Below are 11698 nucleotides of genomic sequence, written 5' to 3'. Positions count from 1 at the left end.
CTGAACTATAACATCGATGATCGCTATGTAAAGGCATTGCCGGACTTCCGTCCTGCAATGCCTTATCACTGGTTATAGCGATCACAGTCAATGGCAAAGCAGGATGCCTGTAGGGATTAAATCAGGGGCGTCCGATGACGTCACAGAGGGAACGCGCTCCCTCTGTGAACCCTTTACACGCCGCAATCTACATAGATTGTGGCGGGTAAGGGGTTAACAGTGGGGGTCACTGTCCTGATGCACCCCCGCTGTTGCAGTGGGAGCCCGGCTATCAGTAACAGCTGTCTCCCGCTGCTGGATGCTGCGGGATCTCTTCAGATTCTGTGAGCTCCACATGACGTAAGGGTACATCATGTTGCCTTAGGAACCACCCTGCCATTGCATAACCTTATGTCCTGTGGCGGGAAGGGGTTAATGCACGCTAAAAAAATTATTGCCATCTGCGAACACTTCCTGCCAGGCAGCAACCCCAGTATTACACTCACTCCAAGGCTCCACTGATATAATCAGGGTCTCTGACCTCCCCCCATTCCTGCATGTCCTGAACGCAGCGTCGGGGTGAGTGGTCAGTGGGCGCAGTCCATGGTTACCGCAGCAGTGGCAGCACGGTGGGGAGCACAAAAAGAGGGAGCCCTATTACCACTGGGGCCACCAAGGGGTCTATTATTACTAATCTGGACAGTAAGGGGGCACAATTACCACTGGGGCCACTAAGGGGGTCATTATTGCTACTGGGGATAGTAAGGGGGTTACTATTACTACTGGGGTCACTATTACTATCGGGGACAATATTACCACCGGGGCCACTAAGGGGGTTATTATTACTAATCGGGACAGTAAGGGGGCACAATTACCAGGTATTAGTGTATCTTGACGCCACCAGGAACCCCTGGTGGAGTCAAGATTGACAGGGGGGGACGCCCCCTGAATCTGGTTGGCTGCATAGAAAGGCTGCCAAATAGGTCCTGGAAGGCCACTACAAGTAACGGGAAAATACTTGCAGCGTCCCGTGGTGCACAAGGCGCTCCCCGGCTGCCTGTACTAGCACTGTGGCAAAACAGTGGAGAAGCGATTTGTCCAGCGGCGCCGTTGCCCCTTCAGAAGAGGTGATTTGGACATACAGTGGCTGCAGGGAGGCGAGACTGACCGCACAGTACAGGACGAGGACAGCATGAAGGCCACATCAGTGGCGGGACATGGACTCACAGCTGCCGGGCGCTGAGTATAGGAGGAAGAGGACAGCAGGAAGGGCCAGTGTCCCAGGAAACATACACTCAGCTCAGGGTGGAGAGTCACACAGCTGGACGACAGCGTTGGGGACACCGGAAATCAACATCAGCGTTGGGGACACCGGAAATCAACATCAGCAGCAAGGGGGAACCATGCCGATCAGCAGCAGCGGCAGGGACAATGGGGATGAAGCGGCAGCTGCATCCACAGTAGGAGCGGGGAGGACAAGTGTTGGCCAGGAGAACAGGGGAGAATGAGACTCAGCTTCCAGGACCTGCAGGAGAGCCATCTGTGCAGCTAATGAGGTACTGGGGGCATCACTGGGCTGTCAGTGCTCTCTCCAGCACTACTTCCTGGTGGCGTCAAGGTACATTAATACCCAATTACCACTGGGGCCACTAAAGGGGTCATTATTACTACTGGGTATGGTAAGGGGGGGTACTATAACTACTGGGGTCACTATTACTATTGGGGACAGTAAGGGGGCACTATTACCACAGGGGGCACTATTACTATTGGGGACAGTAAGGGGGCACTATTACCACAGGGGTCACTAAAGGGGTCATTATTACTATTGGGGACAGTAAGGGGGCACTATTACTATTGGGGACAGTAGAATTGGGGAATTTAACTCATACACTGTGCTTAGCCTCTAGCTGAGGCAGCCCTTTTTGTGACAAAGTTGGCCCTGCTGACTGGATGTCCATCCTCCTCAGAGGGCAGTCTGCGGTGTGAGAGGGCAGCTGTCTCGTGCACTCCACTATACACGTCTCTCGGCAGCCGGCCGTCTCACACTCCACTACACACGTCTCTCTGCCCCGTCTCCCCACCCCCGTGTCTTCCCGCCATAGCTCACAGACCCTCCCTCTCCGCCGGCCGCTATGGACGGGGCGCGGAAGTCTGCTAGGCGCCGGAGCTCCGGGATGCTGGTGAACGCGTCCCCGGCGCAGGGGGGAGAGAGCCGGGTGCTGTGCGATGCGCTGGGCAAGATGACCGCCGTGACGAGAGCAATAGCCGCCAATCTGCGGTATGTGAACGCCATCCTGGAGAGGTAAGTCCCGGCTGCGGGGTGTGCGGGGACCACAAGTCCCAGCATAGCATGCTATGAGAGGACCGCTGTCACTGCCGAGCCACCAACCCGGCCACCTTCGACTGTGTGTGGGCTAACAGCCGCCCTAGAAGGGAGTTGTGGGGCGGATTCTCGGTGCCCGGCAGCAGGCTCGCCGCCTGGCAGCACCCGCTGTGGTGGCATCCCGGACTCCCCACTGCCAGGGCTATTGTGGCTGGTACTTTTATGGGGACTTAGTGGCGGCTTTAGTAGTTGCTGTAACCCTTCCCCTCCCAGTGAGCTGATAACTGTACTCTACGGGGCAGTGCGATTACTACCATACCAAACATATATATAGGCGATTACTGCCATACCAAACTTATATATAGGCGATTACTACCATACCAAACTTATATATAGGCGATTACCGCCATGCCAAACTTATATATAGGCGATTACCGCCATGCCAAACTTATATATAGGCGATTACCGCCATGCCAAACTTATATATAGGCGATTACCGCCATGCCAAACTTATATATGGGCGATTACCGCCATGCCAAACTTATATATGGGCGATTACCGCCATGCCAAACTTATATATGGGCGATTACCGCCATGCCAAACTTATATATGGGCGATTACCGCCATGCCAAACTTATATATGGGCGATTACCGCCATGCCAAACTTATATATGGGCGATTACCGCCATGCCAAACTTATATATGGGCGATTACCGCCATGCCAAACTTATATATGGGCGATTACCGCCATGCCAAACTTATATATGGGCGATTACCGCCATGCCAAACTTATATATGGGCGATTACCGCCATGCCAAACTTATATATGGGCGATTACCGCCATGCCAAACTTATATATGGGCGATTACCGCCATGCCAAACTTATATATGGGCGATTACCGCCATGCCAAACTTATATATGGGCGATTACCGCCATGCCAAACTTATATATGGGCGATTACCGCCATGCCAAACTTATATATGGGCGATTACCGCCATGCCAAACTTATATATGGGCGATTACCGCCATGCCAAACTTATATATGGGCGATTACCGCCATGCCAAACTTATATATGGGCGATTACCGCCATGCCAAACTTATATATGGGCGATTACCGCCATGCCAAACTTATATATGGGCGATTACCGCCATGCCAAACTTATATATGGGCGATTACCGCCATGCCAAACTTATATATGGGCGATTACCGCCATGCCAAACTTATATATGGGCGATTACCGCCATGCCAAACTTATATATGGGCGATTACCGCCATGCCAAACTTATATATGGGCGATTACCGCCATGCCAAACTTATATATGGGCGATTACCGCCATGCCAAACTTATATATGGGCGATTACCGCCATGCCAAACTTATATATAGGCGATTACCGCCATGCCAAACTTATATATAGGCGATTACCGCCATGCCAAACGTGTATATATAGGCGATTACCGCCATGCCACACGTGTGTATATATAGGCGATTACCGCCATGCCACACGTGTGTATATATAGGCGATTACCGCCATGCCACACGTGTGTATATATAGGCGATTACCGCCATGCCACACGTGTGTATATATAGGCGATTACCGCCATGCCAAACTTATATATGGGCGATTACCGCCATGCCAAACTTATATATGGGCGATTACCGCCATGCCAAACTTATATATGGGCGATTACCGCCATGCCAAACTTATATATGGGCGATTACCGCCATGCCAAACTTATATATGGGCGATTACCGCCATGCCAAACTTATATATGGGCGATTACCGCCATGCCAAACTTATATATGGGCGATTACCGCCATGCCAAACTTATATATGGGCGATTACCGCCATGCCAAACTTATATATGGGCGATTACCGCCATGCCAAACTTATATATGGGCGATTACCGCCATGCCAAACTTATATATGGGCGATTACCGCCATGCCAAACTTATATATGGGCGATTACCGCCATGCCAAACTTATATATGGGCGATTACCGCCATGCCAAACTTATATATGGGCGATTACCGCCATGCCAAACTTATATATGGGCGATTACCGCCATGCCAAACTTATATATGGGCGATTACCGCCATGCCAAACTTATATATGGGCGATTACCGCCATGCCAAACTTATATATGGGCGATTACCGCCATGCCAAACTTATATATGGGCGATTACCGCCATGCCAAACTTATATATGGGCGATTACCGCCATGCCAAACTTATATATGGGCGATTACCGCCATGCCAAACTTATATATAGGCGATTACCGCCATGCCAAACGTGTATATATAGGCGATTACCGCCATGCCAAACGTGTATATATAGGCGATTACCGCCATGCCACACGTGTGTGTATATAGGCGATTACCGCCATGCCACACGTGTGTGTATATAGGCGATTACCGCCATGCCACACGTGTGTGTATATAGGCGATTACCGCCATGCCACACGTGTGTGTATATAGGCGATTACCGCCATGCCACACGTGTGTGTATATAGGCGATTACCGCCATGCCACACGTGTGTGTATATAGGCGATTACCGCCATGCCACACGTGTGTGTATATAGGCGATTACCGCCATGCCACACGTGTGTGTATATAGGCGATTACCGCCATGCCACACGTGTGTGTATATAGGCGATTACCGCCATGCCACACGTGTGTGTATATATAGGCGATTACCGCCATGCCACACGTGTGTGTATATATAGGCGATTACCGCCATGCCACACGTGTGTGTATATATAGGCGATTACCGCCATGCCACACGTGTGTATATATAGGCGATTACCACCATGCCAAACGTGTATATATAGGCGATTACCACCATGCCACACGTGTGTATATAGGCGATTACCACCATACCAAACGTATAGGGGATTTTTAAAAAATTTTTTCTTAATGTATTTATTTTACTGTAGTTTCTGTCGATACGAAATTCTGGCATTCCATTATTTATTTATTTTTTTCGGACAACGTTCACCGTGCGGGCTAAATAATGCGCAGCTATACCAAAATATGTATTTTTGGCTTATTATTTAGGTTATTTTATTATAAACTAGCGTACCCGTCGCACGTTGCTTCGAAGACAGACATACATGCATTCGTTTTTATATATCTAGATAGCAGCTTTCAAGTTACCTCAGCGGTATAATATATAACAACCAATCACAGCACAGCAGCTTTCATGTTACCTCAGCAGTATAAGAAATAGCAACCAATCACAGCACAGCTTTCATTTTACCTCAGCAGTATAAGAAATTACAACCAATCACAGCACAGCTTTTATTTTACCTCAGCATTCTCAATATCCAGCAATTGTCTTGTGAAACGTTCGGCGGATGCATCATTTTGTAGTTGAACACGCATCCCGTTACTCGTAATGCCTTTTGCTTTCGTGCTTGAGATGAAAATCAAACGATCTTTGTCTGGGTGGCGTAACTGTCTACGACGCTCGCACGCGTGCCACCTATCGTAGGATAGATGTACTATGCCTATAATCTTCCCAGGAGTGTACTCAACAACTTCCCAAAGTCTCATGGCGATTGGATGAATGGTGTAGTAATGCATAAAGGACAGACAGACAGACATACATTCATTTATATATCAGGAAGTGAGAGAATTAGATTCCGTACGTAAAATTTGGACGCTAATTCTTTGGCGCTTAAAATTGAATAATCGAGTTGGGACCCATTAGCTTTTCCTATTTATGACATATTCAATGCTCGTGGCAAATGTCATGTTTCTACAACATCGGGAAGTGAGAGAATTAGTGGCAATGATGGAAATCGAACGCTCTACGTGGGTGGGGGGGGCGTAACTGTCGACGACGCTCGCATGCGCGCCATTTATCATAGCATAAATGTACTATGCCTATAATCTTCCCAGGAGTGTACTTAACAACTTCCCAAAGTTTCATGGCGATCGGATGAATGGTGTAGTAGCGCATAAAGGACAAACAAACAGACACACACACACACACAGACATACATTCAATTTTATATATATAGATATGGGGAAAGGGTTTTTTGAATTTTTATTACTACTTAAATTTTTTTTAAGTTTCAATAAAACTTTTTTAAAACTTATTTTTACTTTTTTTATTTAGTTCCCATAGGGGATAAGAACTTGCGATGCTTTGATCGCTCCTGCAGTATGATGTAATGCCACAGCATTACTTTATACCGTGATCTGACAGGCCTTTCTATTAAGCCACCCCACTGGCATGGCTTGATAGTCAATTTGTAGTGACAGCCCTGGGCCTTTCGGAAGGCCCCTGGCTGCCTTGACACCTGATCTTATCGCCGGGGACAGAACCCCCGAACATCAGACGGGGTATTTAACAGCTCCGATGAGCGACATGGTTTATCGGAGCTGTTCTGGTGGGCATTGACTGTAAGAATCAGCCATCACCCGCGTTGTGGGGAGCGATTTTCAAATGCTGTCTGTTCTATTTTTGTGAGTTTTTGTGTTTTTCAACAAGTCGGCTATTGGTGAACTATGCCAAGGACACATCCCCGACAGAGAACCCCTCTGATTAGTAGTGATGTCTAGTGGAGCGCCTCCTGCTGGAATTACCTGTTTATTGCAGTCTGTATTTTTCTTTTCAGTATACTGATGGATAAGGAAGACCTGGAGGAGCTGGAGAGGATGCTGGTACGTCACGTTACTCCTGCCGGCCACCGCTACCAGAATGTAGTAAGGGATGCTAAAGCACAAGACGGTCTTGCACGCTGGGACTCTTTAACCCCTTAAGGACCAGACACTTTTTAGGAATTTTACCCATGTGGTGGTTTTACTGCCCTATTTTTTTTTTTTTTTACCTTTAGGGCTCATGTCCACGGGCAAAATATGATTTAAGATCCGCAGCGGATCTCCCGCATGCGGATCCGCATCCCATAGGGATGCATTGACCACCCGCGGGTAGATAAATACCCGCGGATCGTCAATAAAAGGGATTTAAAAAAAAATGGAGCATGGAAAAATCCGGACCATGCTCCATTTTCGTGCGGGTCTCCCGCGGGGACGGCTCCCGCGGGCTTCTATTGAAGCCTATGGAAGCCGTCCGGATCCGCGGGAGACCTAAAATAGGAATTTAAAGTATTTACCATCCGGCGCGGGCGGGGAAGGTCAGCTGTTCCTCACGGCCGCATCTTCCTTGCTTCGGCTCGGCGGATGTGCCCGGCGCATGCGCGCGGCACGTCGGCGACGTGCCGGCGACGTGCCGCCGGCGTCAGGAATTCATCCGCCGGCCGAAAATGAAGATCCGGCCGTGAGGAACAGCTGATCTTCTCCGCCCGCGCCGGATGGTAAATACTTTTAAATTCTTATTTTCGGCGCTCATGTCCGCGGGGCAGGAGGGACCCGCTGCAGATTCTACATGTAGAATCTGCAGCGGATCTGATTTTCCCCGTGGACATGAGGCCTAAGTTATCAAAATTATTTTTGCTGTGTTCTTTTTTTTTTTTTCTGTGACGTATAGGGCGATTTTTTTATTTATTTATTTTCTTCAAATTTTTTTTTTGAATATCTTTTTCACTGACTTTTTTCTACTTTAGCTTTTGGAGTACACAGTGCCCCCTGAAAATAAGACACTGTGCCTCTTTTGGGGCAAAAAATAATATAAGACAATGTCTTATTTTCAGGGAAACGCGGTATATGTTCTTTTTTAAAGAATCCCAGCGTGCTGCTCTATCACTCATTTTCTGGACATTGCCTTAAAGGATCCAGGGAGTCGAGGATCCGTTTGGAGCGTGCACCCAGTCCGGCTCTCCCATTATGATGTTTTGAGTATGGCCATTCATCAGCTCTCCAGAGGACCACCGATTACTACAACGGTGGTCCTGAGTCCTGTTTTTCGTTTCATACGACCAAAGTGAGGAGGTGTCTGAATGGAGCATCACCTGAGCCCCTCAGCTGCCTGTCAGCCCCATCATGATGTATAGATGGCTGATGCATGCACCTCATGCCTTTATCTAAGGCTGTGTGTTACTGCACTAAGGCCTCCCTCACACAGGCGTTTGCAGTAAACGCAGTGCTTTTCAACGCTGCATTTACTGCGATTTCAGCAGCGCTGGCATGTGTCTTGCCAGCGTTTTGGCTGCATTTTTAGCACAGCCGATAACAAAGCCAAGGAAGCTGAAAAAAAATATATAGTAGGCGCCGTCCGCCATCCCTGCAGGCTTCTAGGCACTTGTCTGTGCCTGCAGAGCATCTCTTGCTGGTAATGGGGTTTCAAGAACATGCCTCCAGCAAGAGATTGCTCTGATTGGCTGAGCAACGAGCCATTCATTCATTGAATGGCTGTGATTGGCTAATCCAGCGCCAATTACAGCCAGCGCTGGATGCACCAATCAGAGCAATCTCTTGCTAGAGGAGGGGTCTTCAAACTCCGTCACTAGCAAAAGTTCCTCTGACAAGTGCCCAGAGCCCCGGAAAGCAGCGCCAGGGACACAGACAGCGCCAGCATCTGCGAGTATAAATTTTTTGTTTTGGTAGTGCAACTAGCTGCGTTTAGCACTGCCCAAAACGTGGCACCCAGTCATGCCGTCTTTTCAGCAGCGCTGCTAATGCTGCCCATTCATTTAATTGGGCGACGCACAGCTGAAAACTGCACATGCATCGCTGTCAAAGCGCAGCGTTGAAGACGCTTGTGTGAGCAGCTCCATTGAAATTAATAGGAGCGTCGTACAGCGTTTAGTGCAGCGCTGAAAAGGCAGTGCTAAACACTGGGAAAAAACATCTGTGTGAAGAAGGCCTTAGGGTTGCTGGGTGTTACTTTTCGGGGATCTTGGCATCCATTGGCCACAAATCCAAAGCAGTTTAACCCCGTAAGGACTAGGCTGTTTTGTACCTTAAGGACCAGACACTTTTTAGGGATTTTACCCATGTGGTCGTTTTACTGCTCTATTTTTAAATTTTTTTTCTTTCTTTAACTACCAAAATCATTTTTGCTGCGTTTTTTTTTTTCCCCCGTGACATATAGGGCTATTTTTAAAAATCTTTTTCACGGACATCTTTTTCCGTTTTTTTTTTTGTTTGTTTGTTTTATTGGTGCTAAGAAAAAAAAGATTTCTTTTAACATTTATAGTTATTTTTTTAATTTGTATAATTACGCTAAACTTAAGTATGGGAACGGGTTCCTCATTTTGTTTCAGACGTTTTGATATATAAGATGTATGGTTTTGGATTACAGGACACTTATACCGACGGTTTTGGTTGGCGTCAGCTGTAGGTTATTTTCTTTTTGTATGTATATATCTTTATTTTATTCTGTAATATATTTTTTTTACTTTTATTATTTTTTTTTTTTACCATCTATGCCTCGCATGACGTCATATAAGACGTGTTTTTTTTTTATTTGACACCTTTCACCGGTACATGGGACATCCATAGGAGCTATATCTATAGGAGCTCCAGCTACCTCTAGTGACAACATTTATTTATTTTTTTTAATTAAAATCCAACATATTTGGTATCGTCGCATCCGTAACGACCCGTACAATAAATTGAACATTCTTTTTATCCTGCATGACAAAAATCATAAAGAATCCCCTAAAAAACTGGGACAAAATGCCAAATTTTTTCATTTTTGCCTTCCCAAAAATGCAATAAAAGTAATCAAAAAAGCATTATGTACCCCAAAATGGTACCAGTAAATACTACAGTTCATCTCGCAAAAAATTAGCCCTCACAGAGCTCCGTCCATGGAAAAATTAAAATTATAGGACTTTTGGTATTGTTATCATACCGACCAGCAGAAAAAATGTATTGTCATTTATACTGCACGATTAACGCTGTAAAAAAAAAATATCTATGGCAGAATTGATGTTTTCTCTCCCTGCTATCATGAAAAAAATTGATTAAAGTTTTACAATATAGCCTATTTACCCAAAAATGGCACCAATAAAAACTACAGTTCGCCACGCAAAAAAACAAGCCCTCATACGGCCGCGTCGACGGAAAAATAAAAAAGTTATGGCTTCTGAAAAATGAGATGAAAATCCGCCAAAAATTGTTGCGTCCTTTATGCCCAAAATAGGCGATGTCCTTAAGGGGTTAAGAAGGCCCTTATCAAAGCAAATTTCCTGGCACTTTTGAAATGGCAACATCTATTTTTGGAGCTCTATTCAAGTTTTCTGGAAAAAAAATAATTCTTCAAAACGGGTACTTTTGCTTAAACCCTTTGGGAAGAAATTTTTTTTATCTGGTCTCTTCCATTCTTTTTTGATTAAAGACAAAGGTATTCTTATGCACATGAAATGTCCTTTACTTACAGCTTTCCGGGCCTTCAAACATTATGTCCTGTGCCGAGCGAGAGTCATTAGACGCTTCAATATTCATAGCCGTTCTAATTTATCAGTATCCTCCAATGGAAATCAGCCATGTTCCCCATCTCCCTCATCAGAAGACAAGGAAGAGAAACCATCAGGCAGCATCTCCCCCCGATTCTGACCCCAGGGCCAGGTTATTATAGAAGGCTAATTGGGGAAGGAACAAGACACAGGGTAGACTTGACAGGGAAGACACGGAACCAGGAACAGAAGACAAGGAACATAAGAGTTAGGAATCAGAGGGAGCTATCAAGCAAGCTGAATAGCTTAGTATGAAGGGCTGCTGCTCAACAGAGACGGCGCTGCACTGGAACCTAGGGACCTACTTAGATGACAAACGTAACGCAGCTTACACCAACATGCCAGGGATTCACCTACAACAGTGAACACCATGCACCCTGAACAGGACTAATATAGATGAGCAACAGACCTGAGGGATTGGCTGGCTGGAGAAATCCAACCCAGTCAGGTCAATCATTCCACATCTGTGGGGCTGCTCTGCTGGAAACCCATGTAGAACAACAGATCCCAGCAGCACACCTTAAGGCCTCATGTCCACTAGAAAAAATACGATCCGCGTGGATTTCCGCAGAGGATGCACCGAAGGTCACTATTAGATTTTTTTATTGCTAGGGGGAGATCCTAAGCAATGGGTTGAATGGAGCCTTTCCGCAGTAAAATGGAGCATGCTGCGTTTTTTTTCTCGTACGTAAAATCCGCTAATCGAATTAAATCACATCTGTGGGTGTTAAATTCAATTTAATTGACTACGGATAGAAATTTGACTGCGGATCTCACCCGTGGAAAACGCATGGATTTGCTAATTTTATTTTTCTAGTGGACATGAGGTCTAACAGTACCTCTCCGTCAAAGAGGGGCTTCAGAAGACTCGGGCACCTAACACACAGGGGACTGGCTGACTGGAGAAATCCACACCCGGCTAGCTCAGTCACCTGTGGGGGGCTGTGCTGGAACCTAACACAGGACCTGTAACCAATTGAGCCCATTGGTGCTTTGGTTAAAGAATTGGACTGGTGACCTGCCT

Source organism: Eleutherodactylus coqui, chromosome 11, assembly GCF_035609145.1.
Source record: "Eleutherodactylus coqui strain aEleCoq1 chromosome 11, aEleCoq1.hap1, whole genome shotgun sequence".
Taxonomy (NCBI): domain Eukaryota; kingdom Metazoa; phylum Chordata; class Amphibia; order Anura; family Eleutherodactylidae; genus Eleutherodactylus; species Eleutherodactylus coqui.
Note: the sequence above shows the minus strand (reverse complement) of the source record.